Source organism: Chinchilla lanigera, unplaced genomic scaffold (genome assembly GCF_000276665.1).
Source record: "Chinchilla lanigera isolate Chin_1 unplaced genomic scaffold, ChiLan1.0 scaffold00034, whole genome shotgun sequence".
NCBI classification, from domain to species: domain Eukaryota; kingdom Metazoa; phylum Chordata; class Mammalia; order Rodentia; family Chinchillidae; genus Chinchilla; species Chinchilla lanigera.
In genome coordinates this window covers 3,801,868-3,817,521 of record NW_004955435.1, presented here as the reverse complement: position 1 = coordinate 3,817,521, position 15,654 = coordinate 3,801,868, and the positions used below count along the sequence as shown (strand labels likewise).

At 42.5% G+C, this 15,654-nt stretch overlaps 1 protein-coding gene across 1 annotated transcript in view; it reads left to right on the top strand.

Annotated features, from left to right (window-relative positions):
• The window catches only part of LOC102020949 (lipid phosphate phosphatase-related protein type 5), a gene marked incomplete in the record, with an annotated part of 118,316 nt that overhangs the window by 1,011 nt on the left and 101,651 nt on the right, over window positions 1–15,654 (top strand).

Genomic DNA, 15,654 nt, shown 5'->3' with positions numbered 1-15,654 from the left:
GAGCGAGCAGGCCTCGGCGGCCGCGCCTGGCCGGGGCTCGCGCCGTGCCTCGGTCCCGGCTCCTCAGGGTCGCCAGAGGCTGCGCCCGCCTGGGCTCCAGGGCGCCTCCCGGACCCTGCTGGAAAGCCCTGTGATGCACGGACTCGGGGCGTGTGAGTGTGAGTGTGAGCACACAGATCCGCGCGCACACACGCGAAGGTGCACACACACACACACACACACACACTCACACACACACACGTGAGATGGCTGGAATAATTCTCCCAGCGTGATTCACATGTGTGCATACACTGCAAAGTTATTTGCAGGAAGCGGGGAGGGAGCGGGGGGGGGGCGGTGTTTCTTTAGAAAACTTGCCCGGGTATGGTTCCTTTGGTCTGGAGGAGTTTCCCTTCCGGTGATGCGGTCAGTGGCCCTCGCTGTCCCCCCAGATGATAAATGGTAAATTAAAAAATGAAAAGGGAAAAATCAAATTTAATTTGCGGTCGTTGAAGTTATAAATTCCTCTTACCCGTGTGAAGAGCATCTGTTGTATCCTTCATAAGCTTTCATGTTCATCTTTGCTTGGATTTTAAGGAAAAAATTTAATGATTTACAGAATAATGAGTTTTTAACACGCAGTAGAATTTTATGAACAAACCAATCAACTTTTTGATAACTTCGGAGTAACTCTATCGCAGGTACTGCCATAGGTGAGTTCAAATTCATCTCCAGCATAATGGTGTGAAATGTGTTAGATCTTGCCCCGGAGAATGTTTCGCTTTGGTTTTGACATTGCAATGTTCTGACATGTACCAGAAACCCGAAGTCCAGCGTCGTGTTTGTGTTTTCTGCGTTTGAAAACAAGGCAGAGGAAAACCTGGTCGGTCCTAGGGGCCTCTTTGACTTACTGCGGATGCTGGGTTTCCAGGCACATGACTTCCAGGAAACTAAGTAGCTCAGGGATTTTTCAAGGGTATTTTATTGTAAAAAGAAAAAAGCGAGTTACTTTCAGGTGGTTGACTTTGTTGCAAGCATAATCAATAGTGCCTGTAACTTGTCCCTTGGTGATTGCCATTTTTGTGTCTTAGTTAAATGCCAGAGCTCTCTTCAGACCCAAACCATCCGTCCCTTGTGGCAGGTGCCAAGCTGGTCTGAAGATTCTGATGATTCTCCCCTTGGGAGGAACCGGGGCTGGACAGTCACTGCTGAGTGCCTGGTCCGTGCTGGGCCACGTATGGCTGTGGATGTTTGTATTTTTCAGAGAAGCCCTGCTAGTAGATCCTACCTCCAGTTAACATTTGCGGAGACCGAGGTTTAGTTAATAAATTGGAAATGTCTGGAAACAGAACCAGGTGTTTATGATGTTGGCGTACCCGTGGGACCGATGCCACATGCTGTGCTAGTTCTGTTGCTTTGAACCGGTTTTCTGAAAGAGGAGTGCGGGTGGGCAGGGCCGGCAGTGCAGATAGAAGTGGACAGATTATTTACAGGGTGGATCCAGCTGGGTTTTCCTTATTGTCACCTTTTTACAAAAGAATGAACTTTAAGGAAGTGAGGATTTGGAGGGCGGCGGATGCTGGCCTTCGTTTCCCTTTTTGCTCTCAGGAGGGGCACACTCTGTCACCAGGAGAAGAGGAGGAAGAGGAAAGGCTGCTTTGCCTCTGCGTTCTTCTCAGGAGCGCCGGCTTAGCATCCTTCCTTGACGTAGGAATATCACTGATGGAAACGTTCAGAGTACCCAGCATCCCTGGGGCTGTCACTTTAGGTTAGATACTCTGATAGGTTTTCCACGTATTTTCTGCTCACCTAATACTGCAGTTAGCTCTGAAAGCTCTCACCATCCGTGACCATACAGTACTGGGGAAACGTTGACTTAGATTAAGTAACGTGCCCAAGGATCAGGGGTTACATAGTACTGTCAAAATTTTAACCCGGGACTATTAAACTTCCAAGAGTCTGCTTTTTTCCTGCTATTACAGGATGAAAATTCAATTTGCTCCTAAATCATTGCTCTTCTAAATAAATGTCTCAGAACTGTTTTCATCGTATTAGATATTTTAAACTATCTAATCTTTATGAATAATTTAGAAAAGTAGCCCTCCTCAGCATTATAGCCTATAGACTTGTGTCGTACTTGTGCAATTTATCTAAAAATTAAAAGCTGTATGTATTTTACATTGTGTCACTGTACACAGTGTTGAGCTGGTGGAGAATCTAACACACAGATATAGTCTACTGCTGTGACAAGAGCCGGGAGCTCTACTTGCTGTACCACCTCGAGCAATGTGCTTACCCTTGTGAAGCCTCTGTTCCCCCAGTGAAAGGACTGTGAATGTTAAGTTAGTTATAATATGTAACTGTCATTGTGGGCCCACAGTTGTACTCCACAAGAGTTCACCGTACCATTAACATTATTTATTTTATGTTACTCCTTGCAGCGCCGTGACTGGACCTGGGCCTTGCGCACATTAGGGAGGTGGCTTACTGCTGAGCTTAGCATTGTTATGAATAAAATAACTGTGCCGTGTCTCCTGAAGCTCTGTGCTCCAGATGCTGCACGGGGCAGAACAGAGGTTATAAAGGCAAGTGCAGGAGCCAATCGTGGTCACTGGTCCTGTGAAATTTGTAGCCTAATTTGGAAAGCTAGCCACACATGCCAAAGAACATAATATAACTAATCATAACAAAAGTTATATGTATGATATATGGATTTATATAATAGGACACATGTATCACAAAAGAAGTCTAACGGCCCACAGAAGGAAAAAGCCAGTTTCATTGGAGCAGTAAGGAAAGACTTCCTGGAGGAGCCGGTAGAATCTGAGGTTTGTAGTAAAGAAGAGATTGAAGTGACACACGAGTTAGGACATCCCAGGAACAGCTGTGTGAACAAGCTCATGAGGCAGAGACTGCAGACTGTGCTCTGGAGGCAGGTGCTGGTTCATCTTGAAGTTCTGTGTCCAGGGGAAGGAAGGGCTCGTGACTGAAGGCTCAGGGTAGAGCTGTCCTCGTGAGACCTGGAGCTGTGGGCTGAGTGTTCGTTAGGAAATGAGCAGGGATGCAGCTCCGTCACGCTGCAGAGCATTTTGGGGGCAAGAGTGTGGGAAGCTCTTCGACTGTCAGTGTGTCTACATATTATCATGTTAAATTCTGGACCCAATATTGTGTAATATAATTATGTTTTCAGAAAAAACAATTTGGGCTTCTTTTTATAGATGGTATGATTTATCAACTCTGAAAGCAGGTATTGTTTATTTTGATCTATGTAGCATTTGTTAAAGTGATGCATAGAGCATCCACAGAAATTGAATTCATGGTACTCAGTGTTCACTGGTTGAAAGAATTAGTGATAGCAATGGTTTATCCTCTCCAAATTTGGATTTGGTGACTATTCGAGTTACTGTTCTTTAGATCTCTAAGCAACACGAACGACTGGAAGAAGACAGAGTGACACTATCTGTTTTCATGGAGCCAGGGTCAAGGTAAAGAAAACTAGCACCTCTAAGCTGGCCCCTGAAACCAGGTAGGGTGGGTTTGAAGATTAAGGGACACTCCGGATTCTTCACCTCTGCACCCCCAGGAGGGTAAGACTCGGACTTCAGGGATGTGGGTGCGGCTGCCACCCTGAGGTTGGCGGCCTGCCCGGGCGCCATAGACATTGGTGATGACGGAGGGGCGTCTCATACACTGAGCTGTCCCCTTGATGTACATTTGCTGTCCCCCAAGCCTCATCTTGGATGTCCCCTCGTGTCCCCATTCCTGGAACTCATCTCTGTGGTGTGGTATAGCAGACAGAGTATAGACACGGGTGACAGACAAGTCTGGATTCTTACCCTGGTTGGGTTCAGTTTGCTAGTCAAACGAGCAAACTTGTGCCTTTGGCACAACCCTTCGTAAACTAGAGATAAATACACCTGTTGCTTAGTGTGTCAGTACATGTAGAAGTTAAGATCACAGATTCTGGACTCTGGCTCTGCTTGGGTTGAAAACCAGATCTGCCGTTTTCCAACAGTGAGAATTTCAGCCAGTTAGTCTCTCCATACCATGCTGTGCCTCATTTCTTCAACTGTCAAATGGGGGTAGTGAGGTGGTTTGAGTGTGCAGTGAGCTAACACAGTTCCGTATCAGAGTGTCCTCAGTCGTGTGCATGTCAGCTTCCATTATTCCTTCTAAGATTGGGGTGACCAGCCAAGACAACCTGTGTAAAGCTCCTAGCAAAAATATCTTTGCATTAGTGTATTCCAATACTGAAATATGTGTTAGAGGCAGACAGAAGCCATCTAGTTCAATCCTACCCTCACAAACTGGGGAGTCTGAATGGGAAGAAAAGTGAAACAAGAAATCAGTTTTCAGGGTCAAGTTAGTGATTCCCCTCTTTGATGAACCCCCACCCCCATGTCATCAAGTAAGGTAACCTGTTCATTAAAGATTTTTAGTCATAGTGATTTGATTTCAAGACAGCCAAAATATTCTCAGACTTTTTGTCCTTGACTTCAGTTTTCTGGACGTGACGCGAAGCTTTGTGTTCCATTGTGGATAATGGTCTCAATGCGTGGTGCAGGAAATTACTTCACATCCTGTTAAGCTTGGAAACATGGTGGAGAGGCAGGTGGCAGCAGGAGGGATTCTGGGAGTCTGTGTTCTGATAGGAAGGCGCACCTCGTATCTCAGGGGCTCACACTGCTCCCGAGCTGCACCCACACGATGGAGACCCATCCTCCAGCTCCAGATCTGCAGACTACAGAGACTAGAAAGCTGAGGCTACCTCTGCTTTGAAGGCACAATTTTTAAAATGAGACCTAGCACAGTATTTTGGTGTGAATGCACATGAATTGTGTGTAACGTTTTGTGTATGTTTATGGGCACATGCCATTTTTAGGGAGAGCTTTCGTGATTTAATCACGTTATAAAAGCTGTGCAGTATCCTCTAAAATAACTACTCTTCCAGGTTTATGGGTCTGTGAGCTCTTGCGGGTACCTCGACACGCCTTGCTTTAGTTGGATAATCTCATTAACACTCACTCATTCATATCAGCCTCGTCCATCTTCCTCCCTTTCTCTTTCCACCCCCTTTCATTCCTCTTTGTCTTTCTCTGTGCACTTAGCCTCTGCTTTGCATCCTGATAAGGAGCTGCTGGTGCTGAGGGAAGAGTGAAAGACGCTGAATCCAAACATCAGCTGGCGTTTCCTGCTCCCTCTTTATCTCTCACTCCCTCCCTCCCTCCTCCTCCCTCTTCCTCTCCTCTCCGTCTCTCTGTCTGTCTGTCTGTCTGTCTGTCTGTCTCTCTCCCTTTTCTCTCTCCTTTTTTGTTTCTCTTCTTCTTTTCCCCAGCACTCCTTACCCAGGTAGCTTCTCTGGGACGTTAGCTTACTGAAACTGTTAACTTCCTCCGTCCTACCTTTCAGAGCTGTTGTAAGAATTGGGTGGTGAGAAAAGCCTTTAGAGACAGTAAGTCACTTCATGCATACATGGAAAACATAATGTGAGTGGGTTCTCTGGGCCGTAAAACCACCTGCTCATGGGAGATGGTGGGCGTCACTTGAAGCTCTACTCTGCCATCCTTCTACACTCACTCTGGTTTGGCAACATGGATACAATGTTTATAATTTTTTCGGATTTTCATATAGAAAGGACAGTAAAAAACAAAAAGCCAACCATATAAGTACAAAATGGCCTTCTAATTATTGCAGACTATTATTCCAGTACTCAAATCTGTTTTTCAAAATATTTCAGTAAACTCTGAATATTGTCAAAATTATTATAAAGAATCATCTTATTCATTTTTGTAATTGGAGATAAATAATGTTTAGAGGGAGCACTGCCGACATCAGATACCATTTGTTAAGTATTTGTTGTATCATATTGATTTTTAAATTTCACTGTGCCGAAGACATTATTCATGAAAGTTGTGAATGGAAATAAAGCATGTACTGTGTATTAGGGACATTGCCGTTGCTTGGGTTTGCAAAACAGACAAAGCATATTCCTTCCTTTTCAACACTGAGACAATATACATAAAATTACATCTCCAAGCTTCAGTTGTTTTGGCTATAAAATTGAGATAATAATACTTAACATGGTATCTTACAAGAGTTAAATACATGCATATACTAAGTGTTCAGTGGACGACAGCTCTTTATTATAAGTGCTAGTAACTTTTATTGATAGTGCAATTATTGATAGTGCAGATTAAAATAACATCATGTGCATTTAATCATTTTTGTTGCCTGAAGGAGCTAAGCCAGCTACTGCTCTTATTAATTGTCTCAGACGATACAGTATATGTGATAATACATCTAGGGAGCGCTAGCAAGTCTCACGAGTTGGTAAATGACGCAACTAGGATGGAAACCTATCCTCAGGTCCAGTGCTGTGTTGGCTACCTGCAGCTGCACGCAAATGTGATTTGCAACATAAACGATAGCATTCCTCCTAGGCAGGAGAGACAAAACATATTGATTCTATACCAGTGTGTTCTCTACAGTATCGACGTGCCTGATACTGGATAGCCCTAGTTACGAAAATATGAAAAGGGCAATTTCAAGTCTGTTTCAAGAAAAACCTTTATCAATTCCTAAGACCAGCACAGTAGCCAATACAATATGATTTTCCAGAATCAACATTCCATCCATAGAGGTCGAGAGGGCAAACTCTGATGTCAGAGGTGTGGTTTTAAGCTGTAGTTAGGAAGACCCTTTCAATTGACTTCGGAGAACTGCAGGGAATATTACTTTGCTGGGTGGTATTTTAAAGTATGTGAGATGGAGCTCTATATTTGGTGCTGTGTAAACTGCTCCTGGAGTGCCAGGGTTCACCCAGCAGCCGGTTCCTCTTTTAGTCCTATTGTGACCGCTGTAGCTTGAGAGTCGCTGTCAGTGAAATCACCATTTGGGAAGGGAGCTTAAACACAGAATTCTAAAGTTTTCTTTTTTCCAAGCCAGGTACACTTTACACTTTACAAAAAGAGTTTTTGTGTGAGTGAAAGAGTGTGCGTATGTAGTTACTACATTTGTAACTTCTTGAATAAACTCCTTTTTAGCTCTCCTCTTTGAACCTGTGTAATACTCCCTCCATGCCTTCTCCCTTCCCCAAGAAAAAAAAAGATAAAAGGAAAAAAAGAAAACCTTTATCCCAACTTTCTGGAACATTCTGATACAAAATCAGCATGAGGCTCCTCTGATTCTCCAAATTCAGATAACTACATTTCTATGAACCTTTTGCCTCTCATACAAACTGTAGCATTAAAATACTTAATATTGTTCTTTATGTCACAGTTTTAACTGTTTCCCCCACTAGGTGAGCACCTGAAAGTCAGGGTTTGCAAAGCGACTCAAGAGAATTCTGTCCTGCCAAATTTGGTGACTGTTTTCGGTGCCCTGGCGCCCACTGAAGTTCTATGTGATGAGGTCAAAATGAGCTTGAGTTCAGCCGTCGAGCTAGTCACCTGAGACTAGAGTTATTGAATAATCTTGCTTTCAAACAAGCAGAACAGTCCAAGGACCTTGTTCTATAAGTTTACGGAGCTCTCTACTCTGTCCTTCGGGTCATCAGGCTTAATAAACTAATCGTGAAGGGCCAGCACGGCCACCGTGGGATTCTGTGTCTTGCTCCAGCCCAAAGTCCTAAACCAACAAAGAGTGGAAACTGATCCCCCCGAAGAAACCACTGGGGGATAGGTCAAGAGCCTCACCAGCGTCTCCAGCGCTGCTCACTTAGGGAGGGAGATGTCCCCAGACTGTTTTAGTCAATGCACATAGCTTGACAATCTTTCATTTCACCAATAAGAAAGCATTTTTAGCATTCATCACACTAATTAAAAGTCACAGCTTTCTTGAATAAAAAAATCTCTTTTTATATCCACAATGCTAATTAAATCGGTTGCTAATTAACATACACACAGCAAAAAGATTTTTGGCAGCAACTGGAGTAGGACCTTCCTCATGAAATGTTACTCACTGTGTAGGACTTTGCCTTTTAGTGGCATTTTACTTCCACCTTCCTAAAGAGAACACAAACAAATGGGTGCATGGCTATCATGCAGACTATGCTGAAGTGGCTTAGATCGTAGACCTCATTCTTTTTCTAATGTACATTCAAGGTAAGTTAACTAAGTGGGAAAACTTAATATTTTTATTCTCCTTGTTGGCACGTTTATATTTTGCTAGTCCCTTGCAATTTTTTAATTATTTATTGAGGATGTACTTTGTGCTTGACATGGGATAAAAATATCTGAAACACTTGAAATTGAAGTGATGTACGTAGAATGGAGGTGTAAAAAGTTCTTTTCCTCGTCTTCCTCTGTACTTCCTCCTTCTCGCCTTCATTCATAATTTCTCTGAACAGATATTTGGTGAAGACTTTCCGTGTGCCTCGTTCCTTCAATTTAAGGTTCGGGGTTAAATGATCTGTTCCGAATCCCAAAACAGGGATGGAAGCCCAGCAAAAGCTCTCCCCCTCAACCTTGCAAAGCAGTGCTGGGAAGTAAAAGGACAGTTAAGTGTAAATGTACTCCTAATCTAGCTGCATGCTATCAAAGAAACTTGGAGAATTTACTTTCTAAGAGAAGCGGGGTTTGTGTTGATATGACTAGAACCTCTATGTGTTTCTTGTGCAGTGATCCCTTTCTCAAAAGGGTGCTTTCAGTAGTGCCAGCAGAAAGTACTTTTTAAAAAAAAAATCTCCGTTTCACATTGAGGTTTGTCTCACAGTGGGGTGCACAGAAGCACTTTTCATCCTGAGCAGCATCTTGTATTTCCAGAGACCTCATCGAGGCAGGGTGTCATGTTCTCACAGACCCGAAATCAGCAGCATTGGATAGATGGTGCACCTGGGGATTCATCTTGTTATTTAAAACGAATCCCTAACATTTCCTGTTAAAAGAACAAAACATTGTCTTTGGTTTGGCGACAATGGCCTCCTCCTTTACACGTGCCTGGGAAGTGTCGGCTTCGCTCAGTTACTAAAACGAATGAAGAGACTTAGTCAAGACTGCGTGACAACCCTTTTGGTCTTTGACAAAGAGACCTTTGTTTCGTCTTTGCTCTGGCTCCTCAGCACATGATTACTTGGGGTTCCCTCTTCTTTATTGCTGGGCTAAGTCTAGAATACCGATATGGGAATCTAGTAGACATTTGATTCAAGCCACACTATCAGGCCTTTTCTGCCATTTTATTTTTGGAAAAGATTTGTAAATTCAGTGTGAAAGACTACACCATTCTTTTTTTTTTGGGTCTTTTTCCAGTACCAGGAATTAAACTCATGACCTTGTGCTTGCCAGGCAGGTGCTGTGCCGCTGAGCTAAATCCCCAGCCCCTACATGATTCTTCAGAGCTGGAACTTTTTAGCCATGAAAAAGGTTATAGAAGTCACAGTTTTATCCCTTAATTTTCAGATCAGTGCCCATACTTGAAGTGACTTGTTCAGTACCATGCAGCTAATGAGAAAGTGTATAGATAGCTAACTTAGGTGGAGCACTTGGTATATACCAGGCGTTGTCACAAGTATTTCCGCATATTAACTGATTGAGCCTTCGCAGCAGCGCTGTGAGGTTGGCCCTCTTGCTATCTCAATTTAAAGGGAAGAGCAGTGAGACTCAGATCAAGGCACTAACCTCTGACCCACATCAAGGAAATGGGCTCTTCAGCCAAATGTTCCTAGATGTGGTTTTAACATGGCAGTGGCCCTCATCACCAGCAGTGTGGTCGATTTTGCCTTCTCCTGGAGGGTGTAAAGCCCCCAACGATGAATCTCTGTATGGCAGTATTATCTGAGAGACAGAAGTAAAGAGTATTTGATATTTTTATTCTTTTATTCTGTGACTTTATCCTTGTTTACCCAAAGGAGTTTTCTGAACAGCACAGCTATGATTAACGCGGAATCGGTGAAAATGAGAAATAGCAAAAGGTGAGCAAACAAGCACCTTTCACTGTGAAGTCACTTGGCTCTGCGATACTTCTTTTATGTTTGTAACAACAGATTCCTCAGATGAAAAGTAAAACCACATCGGAGCCACTCTACAGCTTCATAGTGTAGTTTCTGATACACAAATTTGAAATTCCTGTAGTGCAATTTTAACATAACGGTGTAACTAACATATAAAATGTCTGCTGTATCTGAGTCATTACTTTCAGGTTGGGCAACAAGGTACAGGCGTGGAACAGCCATTCAGTGGTGTATTCTCAGAGAAAAGCACAGGCATTTATGCATTTATATTTGGAACGCACATATTTTTGAAGGGGTCTCACTCTTCTTGGAAATATTCTTAGAACAACAGTGAGAACTCCTGGTAAGTTCTGGTAACTTTGCTCAGGAAGCGACAGTGACTAGAAGAGCAATTCTGGCGGTGCTGTGCCTTGTTATTGTCCCTGGTCTTCATGTGTTTTAATATTTCTATCTTTTAATTTAGGTAGCTCCAGATGCTTTTATTTTACTCTTTCTTTGATGCTTTGAATCAACAGCCCCCTATTTGTCCAGCCAGTGCTCTTTTGGATAACGGTCTGTCCCGTGGCCTGATCTAGTCTCCAGGAGAGGGCAGGGTTGCCGTGGGTGTGGAGGGAGCTGCTGGAGAGAAAACAAGACAGAAATGAATAGCTTTTCACTGTGGGTCCCTCCGTATTCCTTTTTGCTCTGCTGTGCACCAGCTTTGAGACCTTAAGAAAGCCAGGCCATTTTTCTGGTCTGTATATCACTGGATGTCTCATTTGGAAAGGTTTGGACTCTAGTTGGAGCAGGAAGCTGATTGATTGCTTCCCCAGGCAGTTCTTTCTGTGTATAAAACAAGTCTATTAGGGCATTCTGTCTTCCAATAAAAGAAAGGCTGTCTCATCAAATCTCCACTTGCCGGCCTCTCCCAACCCTCTGAGGCCATGTGGTGCAGTCTAGGCTGTTTCCCAAAGTTTGAAGTTATTTTTCAGTTTTCTGACTACCCGTCTTGAGATCGCAAATGTTCGTTTTCCCGTGGCATGGATTTGAATTTGTTCTACCATCCTGGCTCGCTGACGTCCGTTCTCCAGATGTCTTATATCTTCTATGTGTACTGCTGAATGATGTATTGAAGGTATATTTTCACTCCTGACAAACACAGCAAGAATTTTACTTATTTTGCAATGACTTTGTCCATGAATCCACTATCCCTGGGTGGGTATAGAACCCTACACTAGTCATTTTTGTCATTTGTAAAAAGAAAATGAATTCAACTTTTTTCCATACAGATAAAGACACGAGGGCTGGGGATTTAGCTCATCAGCAAAAGCGCCTGCCTGGCAAGCGCAAGGTCGTGAGTTCGGTTCCCGGTACAGGAGAAAAACCAAAAACCAAACCAAAACAAAACAAAACAGATAAAGACACGACATGAGGACGTACATTGTCCCTGTCCTGGGACCACAGCGGACACTGTTAAGACACCGTGGCATTTTCCTCTCCGTTTGAAACTGATTCAGTCTTCTCAGTCTTTAAAATCAAATTCCTGGCAGCCTCTCTTGATTGGGTTGGCCATCTTGGAATTGAATGATATTAAAATGCTTTTAATTGTAGGTAGCATATACAATTTAGTATGCTATTGTATGAGTATAGCTAATTACAAAGTATCAGAAGATTATAAATCAATATACACTAGCAAATATGTCTTGTATTTCTTGGCCTACTCCTTACAACATATTACCTAATTCATGCCTTCAAACGTGTATACAGTATGAATAATTACCTATGCATTTTAAAATAACCAATTAAAATCATTTTAGGTTCTCTTACTGAAGACCATTGTTAATTTCTTAGGCACTTGAATAAATGATATCTTTATGACAAAATATGTGTAATACACTACCCATTCATAGACTTTCGGGTTATAACATCTGTTATTTTTTCAAAACCTATATATTTGATGTTTTATTTTTTTCCAGTCATCAATAATTGCAAAATTTTTCTTATGCGTATTCATTTTTTATTTAATCAGAGTTATGCAGAATGTAGTCCAAAACAAATCTCATTAACTTCATATGGAGAGTATACTAAATACCTATCATATTGTTTTAAAAATGTTTAACATAATTATATTTTGTTTTATAAATGCCAATTCGTGCCTTTACTTGTACATAGCACATATGTTTGTAACTTTAAATTATTGTTTAAATTTTTATGTAGTGTATATTCTTTTTTTACCAACTGTGCCATTTTATCTATTAAATAATATTTTAAAAAAGTTTACCCCAAATAAACTAGGTGACTTAAAAGCAGCTCATCTCCCTTTCAACTTCATAAGTTATCAATACATTTTACGTCTGAAACACGTATGTCTGACAGAATTAAACATCTTCATTTTGATCTCCTTGTGATGTTGCACTGGGACAGGTGGTAGCGTTTCCAGATGAAGTGGGTCATGATTTCATTGTCACCAGGATATCTGAATCATGGCCTGTACATTTTCATTCGTAATCATAGCTTCGGAGTTGAAACACTTGACTCAGTACGTAGAACTATTTTTGAAGAGTTTTTTTCCTCAGAGGGCGATAAAAATTAGTGGTACTTTAAAGAATGACATTTACTAAAGAAAGATTCAGTGCTGCTTGAACAGGAAGATCACTTACAACTTGAGTTAACATCAGACAGAATGGGGAAAATGCAATGAGGATTTTATTGTTTATGGACACTTTTCAGCGAAATTCAGGGTTTCCCAATTAGAGTGAAATATCAAACAAGCATACATTAACTCTTTAACCTTATGAAATGGGTGTAAATGAAATAGCTTACTAGCAGTCATGTTAAAGCACAATAGTCTGGTATTCAGGAATTGATCTTTAATGTGTAAAGAACATTTGCCAAGTCCTTCCTGGACAAGGCTTTGTGTGTGTGATGCATCAGAGACGGGAAAAAGGACTCCTGCATCAGTGCATTTGAACTGATTCTGAGAGAAGAGATGTAACAGCAAGGGAGGTGCCCTGAGGAAGGTGGGAGAGTGAACCTGTGAAAGGAGATGACTCTGAGAGGAGGGGATGCCGCTGGCTACGGAAGTGAAGTAAAGGTGCTCCATGGAATAGCGCGCAGAGCCATTTGGGTTGGAGGAACTGTGAGGATGTCTGAAACGGGAGGGTGGGTAAGACAGAAGTAATTAGGTTCAGAGCATAGGGCTGCTGGGGATTTAGCTCAGAGGCACAGCGCCTGCCTGGCAAGTGCAATGTCGTGAGTTCGATTCCTGGTACTGGAAAAAAATGAAAAAAAAAACCAAAAAACACAAAACAGAGCATAGGGCTGTTTGGTGGGAAATACATTCTAATGATATGCAAGAGATTGAAATCCTGATTCCTTTATAAGCTGGAAGGGTTAAACCTGTGATCCACATGCTCACCTCTTAGCCTCAATTTCTCTGTCTTCTAACTCTGCCTGTCTCACAAAAGTACTGCAATTCTATTTTGATGACTGACTTTTAACTTCCTAAACTGACAGGAAAAATAAAAATGTTATTTTAGAGTTGTAAGAAATCCTTGGGCAGTGTTTAGCATGTGGGTCTCAGTTGCTAAGTATGTTCCAGAAATTTTGTGTTTTTCTCACTCAGAAATAAAAATATGACTGAAATGAAATTTTAATTACTCAGTAAGAAGTTAACTTCTGTGATGTACACACTACATGATTTTTTAAGTCTTTTTTGCACCACGCAAGACTATTATTTGTATAATTATAAAAATTTATGTTGGGGATGCACAGTTAAAATTTAAATTAGCAAAGTTATTTTTATTGCTGCTGCTGCTTTTAAGTTGACTTGCATTTTCTAAATTGCATGACAGGTGTGCTCATCTGTGTAATAAATGCCTTCATTCTCTCATTATAAATGAAGATTAAAGTGAAAAGTATACATTTATATATTATTCTAGAACTTCAAACTATGATATTGTAGTTCTTTCAAAAAAGCACTGATGGGTCTTAATGTGAAACTGAACATTACTATTCCTGGTAGGAGAAACTAAGATTCCCCAGTTTATAGTATCAAGGATTAAATGTTCATGGGCTTCTTGCAAGACACACTATCCTAAATTTAGTCATCTGGTTAAAATTTCCATTCATGGAAAGTGACTTCAAAAGAGCACATAAGACAGGCTTTTCACAAACAAGCTTTGATTGGATTAATTGGATTTACATACATTTCGTGATGCGAATGTGCTAGTGTCTTGGCTTCCTTCACTTAGCAGGGAGAATTCGAGGACTTCGAAAGAGGAGGCACATTTAAGTCTGCAAAAGAAGCCTGCAAAGGCAGCCAGGCTAATGACACGGCAAGAGAACACCAAGGAGCAAAGGCAGTGAAGGCTGCAGCGCCCATACGCAGCAGAGACGCATCAAACGGAAGTGCTGGGCGGAGGAGAGGAGAGGTGGGAGATTCAGGCAGACAGCAGCAGCCAGTGTTTCCATTGACAGAAAAGAGAGCTAGAACCGCCCTGAGGCCCGTGGTTTGAGTACAGAGATTGGGGGAATGTATGGTGCCTGGAGGACCATGAAGGCCAAGGCAGGGATGTGGACAGGCAGGTTGCTGGCAAGCAGTTCTGAAAGCAGTCACTTGGACTTCAGAGACCAGTGCTGAGCTAGGGTTATAGAAGAAACGCCGGCCTGAAGCTGCGTCGCTGAGTGGGAGGGGAGAACAGGACAACGCGTCGGAGGTGAGGAGGGAGTGAAGTGGAGGAAAGCACCCCGAATAAGAGAAGGCAGGATGGTCAGAATCGGAGATAGGAAGGGGCAAAGGGCAGAAAGAAGCAAAAGATGAGGTCCTGGGCACGGGTCAGGTGCAGGGCCCGGCTGGCCATCCCCAGACCCTCGGAGCCAGCCCAGGGGGCAAGAGTGTGCAGATTGGAAGGGGTCAGAGGTGGAATCTGGTCAGAGGCTAAACAGCAGGTGTGAGGTGATGGGATTAAGGAGCCTTCGGTGGAGAACCAGACTTCTGCCTTGCGGTTGCTAGTGCAGAAACTGTGTTAGACATTCATTCTGCCATCAATGCATTACATACTGCTGTGATGCTGACAACCTCCGTAACATGGCCTTCACATTTGTGTAGTGCTCTACGGCTCAGAGAAAAGGTCTCAGTAACCATTTGGAGATAATAAAATTAAGGCTCAGAAAGATTAAGATGGCTCACAATCCTGCAGCTGAAACATTGGCAGAGGTTAGCTTAGAAATTATTTCTGGTATTTAAACCTTTGTTTAGTATTTGACAGTGAATAAAGGAAAGGGCAACTGGTGAGAAGATAAACAAGAAGTGTTCTTGAGTCTGGAAATTTACAGTCCACGCAAGGATCCAGATGCATGCAGAAGCAGCCGTCATGAAAGCTGACATTCTTACAGTGTATTCCCACACCCAGGGCGTGCTTGGGAGCTGGGCGACACTCGGCCATCACCCTGTGAAGACGATAGTTGACTTCCGCTCACTCTACGGCAACCTTCCCCGAGAACTTGGCATTTTAACTTCTTAATAACAGGATGTTTCCAAATCATCCTGTCAAGGGCTCTTGGTTTAGTTAGGAAGGAATGAGAACTAATATTTATTGAGGCAGTACTTGAGTTTGGCTCTTACCTCCTCTCTCAGGGTAATGTAGAGTCAGTTACTTGACCTAAATGACTCCTTTTCCTTATAATAGGTGCCCACCGAATAAAAGCTAGTGCTTTTGAACATGTTCATTGAGGAGAGTGCTGATTTA